Source organism: Clarias gariepinus, chromosome 18 (genome assembly GCF_024256425.1).
Source record: "Clarias gariepinus isolate MV-2021 ecotype Netherlands chromosome 18, CGAR_prim_01v2, whole genome shotgun sequence".
Taxonomy (NCBI): domain Eukaryota; kingdom Metazoa; phylum Chordata; class Actinopteri; order Siluriformes; family Clariidae; genus Clarias; species Clarias gariepinus.
Genome location: NC_071117.1, coordinates 22,493,915 through 22,505,301, shown reverse-complemented (window position 1 = coordinate 22,505,301; position 11,387 = coordinate 22,493,915). Strand labels below are relative to the sequence as shown.

Below are 11,387 nucleotides of genomic sequence, written 5' to 3'. Positions count from 1 at the left end.
ATTTTTCTGTTTTAATGTAGAGCTTGTTTTTCAATAGCCATTGCAAGACCTGGCAGACATGACGTTTGTGTTCCCTTACAGAGCGTGAAAAGATTAGGATATCATCCAAATAAGCAAAGACGAAAACATTGAGGAAGTCCCTAAGGACGTCGTTTATCAGGGCCTGGAACATTGGTCAGACCGAGTGGGATTACATGATATTCGTAATGGCCCGTGGGGGTGTTGAAGGCAGTCTTCCACTCATAGCCTTCCCGTATCCTGACACGGTGGAAGTCAAGCTTGGTAAATACATGGGCATCCTGAAGAAGTTCGAAGGCGGACGTCATCAGCAAGAGGGGGTAACGGTTCTTTACTGTGATCTCGTTTAAGCCTCTTTAATCAATACAAGGTCTGAGGGACTTGTTTTTTTTTTTCAACAAAGAAAAACCCCGCTCCCACCGGAGAAAACGATGGACGGATAATGCCTGCTGTGAGTGATTCGTTAATGTAATGGTTTATGGCCTTTCGCCGGGAAGCAGGTCAATAACGCAGTCATAGGGGCGGTGAGGTGGTAAGGAGATCGCCCGTGACTTACTGAACACCTGTCGCAAATCGTGATATTCAGCGGGAACCTTGGTTAAGTCAAGGATCTCCTCTCGTGATGCTGGCAAGGTCGGGTCCACAGGGGCTAAGCGTAGACATGAGGAGAGGCAGGTAGGGCTCCAATCAAGGATGCTCCTTTTAATCCAATCAATGTGGGGGTTATGTAATCTGAGCCAAGGGAGCCCCAGAACAATGGGTGCATGAGCATTATGTACGGTCAGGAGGGAAATAGTCTCCGTGTGGTTGCCTAGAACTGTAGGGTGATGAGGGCAGTGCGATGGGTAATGGGAGTGAGTCTGCTACCATCAAGGGCCTGAACAGAAAAAGGCTGGCACAGAGAGAGTGAGAGGGACTCGAAAGTTGGAGGCAGTAGGGGAGGAAATTAGATTCTGGTCCGCCCCGGAGTCCACTAAAGCATGAGTGGCATAAGATCGATCATCATAGTTCACAGTCACTAAGAAAAATGAGCGCTGGTCCGGGGAAGAAATAGAAGTTGGGCCCCCCTGCATCCCCAGAATTACGGGAGGCCTGCCCTTTTAGTGGGCCTGTCTGGTCGCAGTAGAAGCAGGCGCCGACGTCTCTGTGGCACTGACGCTCCTTTGTCGAAATGCGCGTACGACGATCTGTATGGGTTCAGGGGGTGTCTCGGGGGGGACTAGGACAGGTACTGGGGTGTAAGGAGCGAGTAAAGGCTGCTGTTCACTTCGCCAAATCCTTCTTCGGGCGTCAACGCGGGTTGATAGGTCGATGAGCCCCTGCAGATCCGAGGGGAGATCTCGAGCTGCGAGCTCACCTTTAATTGGATCTGAGAGTCCATAGAGGAAGCAGTCAAAAAGGGCTCTTCCATCCCAATCACAGGAGGGAGCCAGAGTCCGGAAATCTATGGCGTAGTCTGAGACAGAGCGTGTTCCTTGACAAGGTTGAAGTATCTGGGTTGCCTCCTGATGTCCCATAAATGAGCGATCGAAAACTCTCCTCATTTCATCAGTAAAGGTCTTATACCTGAAACAGCATGGAACTTGGGCATCCCATAATGCCATCCCCCACTCTCTGGCCTTTCCAGTGAGGAGGGTGATGATATAGGCGACCTTGGAATTCTCTGTGGAAAATGACATAGCCTGCAGTTCTAGCACAAGGGAGCATGGAGATAAAAAAAAAAGAGTGACACGTGGCCAGTCAGCCTGGCCTGACTGTGACAACATGAGTATTTTATCAAACACAAAATATCACATTCTTTTATGTAGGTAGTAAGGGAGCAGGGGGGCAGGACCTATAGTGCAGACATGGCAGACACCTAAGACATTTAAATATACATAAATTAATACATATTTATTTAGTTTCTGAGGCCTTGTTCACACGGGCGTTAAAATCGAGCGTTTTTTTGCGTTTGTAGCGTCCGGTAAGCGCGGATCAAGCGGCGAGTGTTTTCTACACATGGGAGTCAATGAGAGTGTTCACACGGGCTTTGGTGACGTGCGTTTGTCCGGCTGCACGTTTATACGGCTGTAGCGTTTTAACGTTATAATGACAATGAATAGCTGCCGGCTTTCTCCACCATAATATATAGGTAGAGTTTTAACATAATAATGACCATGAATAGTTTCCGGCATTCTTCATCATTAATACGTAGGGTTTACATAATAAAGACAACGAATGACGCTTGCATTGTTTACCAATAAATATAGACATTTTAATGTGAACACAATGCCAACGCATCCTTTATCATTAATAAGTAATTTTTAGCTCTGGGTCAGAGTTGTATCGAATCTTTAACGATTCGGTTTAATTTGATTAATTGAATCAAACTTTATAACGTACACTATATTGACTACCCGTCCAGCGTTTAGCACAATTTAGTGTATCTTACTAGTTCTGGTTATCACATGGCCAACGGCTATAACACAAAATCTAGTATTTAGCAATTTATGAGCAAGGTAACACGATCTGGGCAAATGTTTAGACTTTAAAATACATGACCAAGACAACAGTTCTTTATAAAGAAACGAGAATTTATTTGACTAATCTACGATACATGAAACTACACTACTTGAACGCACGCACGCACACACACACACATACATACATACAAACAGTTTGGCAAGTGAAAATGAATGAAGTTATTCTAGTACTGGTTACTAGATCAACGAAAGTCACAAGAGCAGAGTCTTGGGTTCAATCTTACGGTTTAGTTATGAAACGAGCACCAACTTCAGCAAGGTATGCAGCATTGTTTGTTTACTTGCGTTATGTTTCGTTCTCATCCTTTGGTTCACCTCCAGCGAAGGGAATCACGGCGTTGCTGGTTGGTTGGTGCGCTGTTGTAGAGATGACGTCAGTCGGGAAAGCCCTTCGGTGAGGCATTGGTTGCCTGGTTACCGATGGCTGCGCTCTGGAACTTCTCCTGAGGTTTCCTTCGTTGCGGGACTTTGGAGTCTCGTTGAGAGTTCTTGAAGAGCTGATGACGCCAGCAGCGGCGGCGCAGCGCCCGCAAGGGCGGAAGCCCGAGCTGCTTGGAGGATGTTGTAGGTTGCAGTTGTGATGATATCTTCTCTTCTTCTTTTCCTGTGGACTTCCTGAGGGTTTTTGTCCCTTGGGGGTCAGTCCGTCCCACAGGTGATTCATCCAATCGGATGTGATTGCAGGGCTTAGCCACACCTCACGTGGTTCCTCCTTCCATGCATAAATTAGCCAGGTGTTTCGGCTGTCACGTGTGACCCATCCGGTTGGAGTTTTTAATACTTTATAAAAAGTAATTTTGCATGAGCTCTGTTCATGCTACCAATTACCCATGTTCACCAACATTCTTGAAATAAAGCCAGCTTGAGATTGACACCAAACATTACATATCTTACCCACTCATTCCTTCCTTTATCTAATATAAAGGTTTGTAAATGCTGATTACACCTTGAACGTTATGCAGATTAATCAAACATGTACACAGGAATAAAAGGACCTGAGTAAATATATGTAAATACGTTTTGCCCTACTGGCACACTTTAAAGATGTTTAAAATAGTGTCCATGCCGTATGCCTTTGTTCATGGAAAGGCATGTCTTCCAGAGGTCAAGAGACTGTCCAGGTGTGATGAGGCCTCTTCCTCCCCAGCTTGGGGTGGAGCTGTAAAACTGTCTTCTTTGTTTACCGGATCGCCGATTTACACCCTCAGTTTCGGGGTCTACTTTAAAGCATCTGGCCTTGTGAAGTTTCTTAGTTTTACAGACGTCCCCCTTAAGATAGCAAACCAGATAAGGTTATCAGGATGGTGCCATGCATGCTGGAAGAGGGTGTTCAGGAATGTGATCCATTGACTGTTCTCTCTATGGGAGCCCTGTTATTCGCTACATATCCCCCTTTTTGCTCGGTGAAGTTCCATTCGCGAACATCAGCGGGCACTGGAAGTAGAAACATAGAGAGAGAGAACAGGCACACACAAGACACAAACAACACCTCCATAACCAACTAACTCATTGTGCATAACCTAGTTACCTCGTATGGTCTGGTTACGAACACTTAAAACGACATGGGGTGCTTTTGGCTAGGCTTTATCCCAAATTGGGTTGTTTCGATTGGCTGACAACGATTTACTTTCACTTTGGGTGGAAAGAGTCAACCTAATTTTTGGAGCTGTACTCAAGCTTGGTTAAGATAATTCCCTGATCAAAGAAAGAGAAAACGCAGGGGGAAAAAATAGACAAACACAAAGAGAAAGGGCCACAAGGACACAAATAGGTTGAGGAAACTAAACTAGTGTCGCATGTGTGGAGCAACTCCTCTCTACCAGAGGTTGGGCCTAGCAGTGCAGACAGAGGAGGGTGATTAGGTGTTTGTTTACAAAAGTGAATAAAATATCTGTATGTACCTTCCTAGAAGGACCAAAGTATGTTACTGTGGTGAAAGGTATACGACAGTTGATCTGTGTCAGTGGTCTGTTCTTCCCCCCTTTTCAGTTTGGAACAATTCTTTAATCATCCTTCTCATCAGTTCTTAAAAGTCTTGACATTGGTGATGACTTCAGCTCATTTGTGGCTTGGGCTTGAGCTGGATTAGGTTAGACTTTTGACTAGTTTCTTTGTTGAATCATTGTTCTGATTCAAGGTCAGAAATCTTTGTTGAGAGCTTCCCGGAGCAGATGGTAGTCAGTCTTTGGGTAAGCTGCACACTTTAGGTCGCTGCACACTTTTGGTAGCTGCACACTTTAGGGCTGTATGTTGTTCAAAGCCAGAGTTTACCTTGGTCAGTTATGTGGAGTCTCTTTTCTAGATGGAGATCACTTTTCATACATAAGTCTGGAAATCTTGGCTGCCTGGCAGACGTGGCATAAATTTATCAAGGTGCCTGGCGAGTTGGTCAAGTTCTGCGCCATGCGATGCTCTGTGGCTGGAGGGAGCAGGTTCCCAGTGTTCTGCCATGAGGTAGGGTTCTTTGAAGGGGGCTGGGGGATGCGTCGCCCCGCCCGTCGCTTCTTCCACTACGTATCGGTTCAAGAACAGGGGACCTGGTCCTGCTCAACAGGGTTAAGATGCATGCATGTCGTTACCTTGACGGATCGTGGCACCATTCACAGGGGGGTTTGAGTTCCTCGGTGACGCTGTAGGACTCTTCTTTGCTATGGTCCATCTGTCGCATGAGGTAGCTGAGCTCGTTCCTTGCTTGTCCAGGTGAGTTTTGAGGGCTTTAATTCTGCCATTTTTCTCCCTGGGGTCAGACGTGGCCTTTCCTAGTAGCTCTTTTGCATACTGCAGCCTGTCGGAGAGATCAGCATAGTTTGCCTTGCCTTGTTCACTTTCACGTGTAGTAGTTGCCAGAATTGCTTGCAGCACAGTGATTTTCACTTTGTCCTGCTCTACCTCGTCACCCCCTTTCTGTCGCTCCTGAGCTTCCAGTTTCAGTTGCTTGATGCGTTGTTGCACACGCCAGCTCCTGCTGTAGATAGGCGGCGTGCCTGTTGCGCAGAATTAATGCGACAATGAGTGTGTGACATAAGGAGCCGGTGATGTTGGACAGTTCATTGGGACTATAGCACTGACTTGGGTCTTGTTTCATACGGCTCGTTAAGTTGTCATCTAGCTGGTCTGGCGTCTGGTACTTTAGTGTTTCGGCAGCCTTAGGTAGGAAGCTGTCGGTTGCAACACTTGTCCATGTCTTCAGATCTTTTCAGCGACTGACAGGTCTGTGGTGCGAGACATGTTTTGATGGGGTTCTAGAACCACGACTGACACAGATGTGAGAGAAAGAAACAAAACAAAAAGCAAGAGAGAAAAAAAAACAACAAACACAGCAAACAGATGTGTAAGTGTGGGCTACTGCCGAGTGTGGTTCTTTGTGACTGTGGTCCTCTGGTGGGCATGCTACTAACTGGGAGTTTCTGTGGGAAGAGCTAGTGAACACACAGTTAGCATGGCTTAAGAACCGATGCAGAAAAGAACAACAACACAGAGCAAGGGATAGAGTAGTCATGGTAATTTTCTACTTTCCTATAAGAGGAGGTTTCTTTTTTGTGTAAGGAAAGGTTAGAGCTAATGTTAAGCTGAGGAAAAACAACAGAAACCGCATTTCTGTGGCAGAATAAGTTCAATACCAAATTTTGTTTTTCATTCCCCCTTTTGTTTTATTAATTTTGATTTGGAAGGGTGCTCCTAAGTAAAGGGGTTTAAGATGGGGATTTCTCAGTATGTGATTGTTATTTAAGATTTCCTCTAGGCGAAAGAAACAATAACAATGACAGTATTGGTTAACTCAGCATTAGGGTTGACAACCATACACAGATTGAAACACTTTTAAACGCGTCTTCAAAATTTTATGGACGGTTTCCTAGTTGACCTGCTTTAACCTTGGCTAGGTAGGATCCCAGCACGAAAAGGGAAGGTACGGTGAGAGTCGGGCGCATTTGAACCTAAGAATTCACGCTTCAACAATATGTAACGTTTCTACCGTTCTCTGCTTTTGTGACTTTCACAGATACAATCCTAGAATAGCAGCAGTAGTCAAACCAGGAGAAAAACTGAGTTAAAGAGAAAAAGAAAGTGTGGGGTTTCCTTCTAATGTGAGGACACTTAACAGGGTTGACCAAGTTAGTTAAAACTGGGTGACAAAAAGACCTGGTGGATAATGTGAAACCTTTCAAATTTGAAGTTTAAATTATGAATTATAGCTAATTATTGAGCATTAATTAGCACTAGAATTGGTAGGAGCAATTTGTTATTAACTCCATTGATCATCTATCATTAAATTAGAGACCCGACTTCTAATTTATTACTTAATTTTGAAGAATTTCAAACTAATAATGATAGTTGATGATCAATTTTGAAAGATGTTTATCATCAAAATCATATAAGTAGTTACAGTTACAGTGTATGATGAACACCGAAACTGTAATAATTTATGAAATTGAATTTAAGTTTTAGATTAAAACAATTAGACAATGATCAACATTCCAGGATGTCATCAAAATCAATGAAAGTAATTTTGCTTAATCCATTAAGTATAGGTAAAGTAATCAAGAGGGGGTCAAAAGAGAAAAAGGAAAAAGACCCAGAAAGATGCTACGTGCTAACCGCTAGCCTTAAATGCTACTACACAGATGCTACATGCACACAGGCTACAATGTAAACGCACTAGGTTTGCTAACTGACGTAGCTCATGCTAGGCTTTGTTTACAACTGGTATTAGATAGCGCGGGCGGACTGTGCTTGCACACTTAAAAGTTATCGCGGTAGAGGTTGTTTAGAGTTTCCGGGTCACAGTCGTCGCTATGGTTACGTACACTTAAACGAGCGTGCTAGTTCAACAGTTATGGGTGGTCAGTGACAATGGCAGCGCATTTAACAATGAACAACCCGAACAACCCTAGTTAGCTCTTTATAGCTGAACGACGTCAACTCCACTCGTTAGAGTGGGGCACACAACTTAGTTGTTACTACATTTAACACAACAATGTTGCTGAGATCTCGGCGGATCTCAGCCCTTTGTCAGACAAACATACCGATATTAAACACATGAACAAACGTGTCTTTTGACCGCACATTTTACTTTAACGAGATTAACATTCTCCCATGCAACGCATTTGCCACTCTCTCAGAGCACCGCGTTTAGTTCACTAGTTTAAGCATGAACTGCAGTTTACTTTAACGTATAGCTGAGCTTGAAAATGGAATACGCATTTTCCGCTCGCTATGAAGGCCTTTAAAAGATGATAGGAGGAACATCGCTCCAATCAATCTTTATCGCGGTGAAGGAAGATTTCTTCGTTCCAACAGGCGATCTTTATAGTATTAAAATGTAAAGAGATTTCTTCGTCTTTACAAGTTTACTTTAACCATTAACCATGACTAAATGTCGGACAAATAGCGGCTGTTAAAGTACAATACTAAAGGTGGTTTTGAACCATCCAATCACGAAAGTAAGTTCGTGTTGCATTTCATTCATTCACACAGTTGTGTGCCGCGAGGCAAGTACGTATATAGTATCGCAAAAATCTGTTTCTCCGCCTCTAATCTATTTCTGGACAATAGAAGAGATACAGTAAACGGTCTTGGTTTTATGGATTTTTAAGCCAAACAATGCCCGCTTTTATTCTCCACCATTATATATGTAGCGTTTTAACGTTATAATGACAATGAATAGCTGCCGGCTTTCTCCACCATAATATATAGGTAGAGTTTTAACATAATAATGACCATGAATAGTTTCCGGCATTCTTCATCATTAATACGTAGGGTTTACATAATAAAGACAACGAATGACGCTTGCATTGTTTACCAATAAATATAGACATTTTAATGTGAACACAATGCCAACGCATCCTTTATCATTAATAAGTAATTTTTAGCTCTGGGTCAGAGTTGTATCGAATCTTTAACGATTCGGTTTAATTTGATTAATTGAATCAAACTTTATAACGTACACTATATTGACTACCCGTCCAGCGTTTAGCACAATTTAGTGTATCTTACTAGTTCTGGTTATCACATGGCCAACGGCTATAACACAAAATCTAGTATTTAGCAATTTATGAGCAAGGTAACACGATCTGGGCAAATGTTTAGACTTTAAAATACATGACCAAGACAACAGTTCTTTATAAAGAAACGAGAATTTATTTGACTAATCTACGATACATGAAACTACACTACTTGAACGCACGCACGCACACACACACACACATACATACATACAAACAGTTTGGCAAGTGAAAATGAATGAAGTTATTCTAGTACTGGTTACTAGATCAACAAAAGTCACAAGAGCAGAGTCTTGGGTTCAATCTTACGGTTTAGTTATGAAACGAGCACCAACTTCAGCAAGGTATGCAGCATTGTTTGTTTACTTGCGTTATGTTTCGTTCTCATCCTTTGGTTCACCTCCAGCGAAGGGAATCACGGCGTTGCTGGTTGGTTGGTGCGCTGTTGTAGAGATGACGTCAGTCGGGAAAGCCCTTCGGTGAGGCATTGGTTGCCTGGTTACCTATGGCTGCGCTCTGGAACTTCTCCTGAGGTTTCCTTCGTTGCGGGACTTTGGAGTTCTGGCACGAAGTCTCGTTGAGAGTTCTTGAAGAGCTGATGACGCCAGCAGCGGCGGCGCAGCCCCCGCAAGGGCGGAAGCCCGAGCTGCTTGGAGGATGTTGTAGGTTGCAGTTGTGATGATATCTTCTCTTCTTCTTTTCCTGTGGACTTCCTGAGGGTTTTTGTCCCTTGGGGGTCAGTCCGTCCCACAGGTGATTCATCCAATCGGATGTGATTGCAGGGCTTAGCCACACCTCACGTGGTTCCTCCTTCCATGCATAAATTAGCCAGGTGTTTCGGCTGTCACGTGTGACCCATCCGGTTGGAGTTTTTAATACTTTATAAAAAGTAATTTTGCATGAGCTCTGTTCATGCTACCAATTACCCATGTTCACCAACATTCTTGAAATAAAGCCAGCTTGAGATTGACACCAAACATTACATATCTTACCCACTCATTCCTTCCTTTATCTAATAAAAAGGTTTGTAAATGCTGATTACACCTTGAACGTTATGCAGATTAATCAAACATGTACACAGGAATAAAAGGACCTGAGTAAATATATGTAAATACGTTTTGCCCTACTGGCACACTTTAAAGATGTTTAAAATAGTGTCCATGCCGTATGCCTTTGTTCATGGAAAGGCATGTCTTCCAGAGGTCAAGAGACTGTCCAGGTGTGATGAGGCCTCTTCCTCCCCAGCTTGGGGTGGAGCTGTAAAACTGTCTTCTTTGTTTACCGGATCGCCGATTTACACCCTCAGTTTCGGGGTCTACTTCAAAGCATCTGGCCTTGTGAAGTTTCTTAGTTTTACAGACGTCCCCCTTAAGATAGCAAACCAGATAAGGTTATCAGGATGGTGCCATGCATGCTGGAAGAGGGTGTTCAGGAATGTGATCCATTGACTGTTCTCTCTATGGGAGCCCTGTTATTCGCTACAGGCATTAAAAAAAACGTTGCATGCAGCTTTTTCTTGGCGTTCAAAACCCAACGAACGCAAGAAAACCGCTTCTAGTTCTTTTCTGCGCGTTCATTTTACGCTTCGGAGGACCGGATATATCCCATGATCCTACATGCTATACATAGGGAAAAGGGCAAAATAAAAAAAAATTCATTGTTGAAAAACTTACGCGGAGATTTTCATTTCTTCATAAATCACAAAAAAGACTTCCTTTAATCCGACGTTGTGCAGTCAGAGAGTGAACCCGGTAGCGGCGCACTTTCATATCCAGTTCCCGACACACTGCCCCCACAGGTTAACACACAAACTACAATTTGGACTGCAGGCTGACGTTAGACAGAGACAAACGAACGCCAGTGTAGAAGTCAATCAAGCGCCACTACAAAATGCAACATAAACGTCTAGGACGTTCAGAGCGCGTTCGTTTATCCAAAAATTTAACGCCCATGTGAACAAGGCCTAAAAGATCAAATTACAATGAGGTTGTTTTGCGCCAAGGTGGAGACAGTTCTGTTTGTAACACCAGAGTGACTGCGACAATACCTGTTATCTCTCTTCTTCTGCTCTCCCATTTCCTGTTCTCTCTTTCCCTCTCTTTCCTCTCTACCACTCTCTGTGTCGAGCTACACATGATGTTCCTGAACTGCCAGTGATCCAGACTCCTCCTGCCATCCAGACCTGTCTGACTCACCCTGGTGCCCCACTTCTGGTTGGAGATCTCGTCACATGGATGCCCCGTGTCTCTCTTTGGGATACATCTTGTGTCTGGGGATGGTTTCACTTTACCATGAAGACGGTTCTGGCCTCGACTGGTGTTGAAAGCTGTTTTTTCAACACTTGAGGACAACACAGTTGCTTGATAATTGAGCTATAACTGAGTCTCCAATAACTACCTGGACTCCATATTAACTTCAATTAACATCAACTGTTATAATTGAACTGGTTGCCACCTAATGCACAGTATGAATGCAGATCAATTCCTGCTTTCTGTTTTACCCAAATGAGAATGGGTTCCCTGTTAAGTCGGTTCCTCTCAAGGTTTCTTCCGATGACCATCTCAGGGAGTTTTTCCTTGCCACTGTCGCCCTCGGCTTGCTCACCAGGGACTATCTGACCATTTTGATTCATGCACACTCACTTTCCATACTTAAATAACTTAAATGATTATTTTATTTGTGTAAAGCTGCTTTGCAACAACGACATTGTTAAAAGCGCTACACAAATTAAATTGAATTGAATCAGAGTTGAAGAAGTGACCGGTACAAGAAAATAATTTTTAAGTAAAAATATTTAGCTGTTTGCTTTTTCAAGAAGAGCAGTATAAAGTTTTAACATCAATTT

The 11,387-nt window shown here is 43.4% G+C and overlaps 1 pseudogene; it reads right to left on the bottom strand.

The window, feature by feature from the left end:
• Nucleotides 1-1,237: 1,237 nt before the first annotated feature.
• On the bottom strand, nucleotides 1,238-5,736 carry LOC128506344 (uncharacterized; annotated as a pseudogene).
• Nucleotides 5,737-11,387: the final 5,651 nt, after the last annotated feature.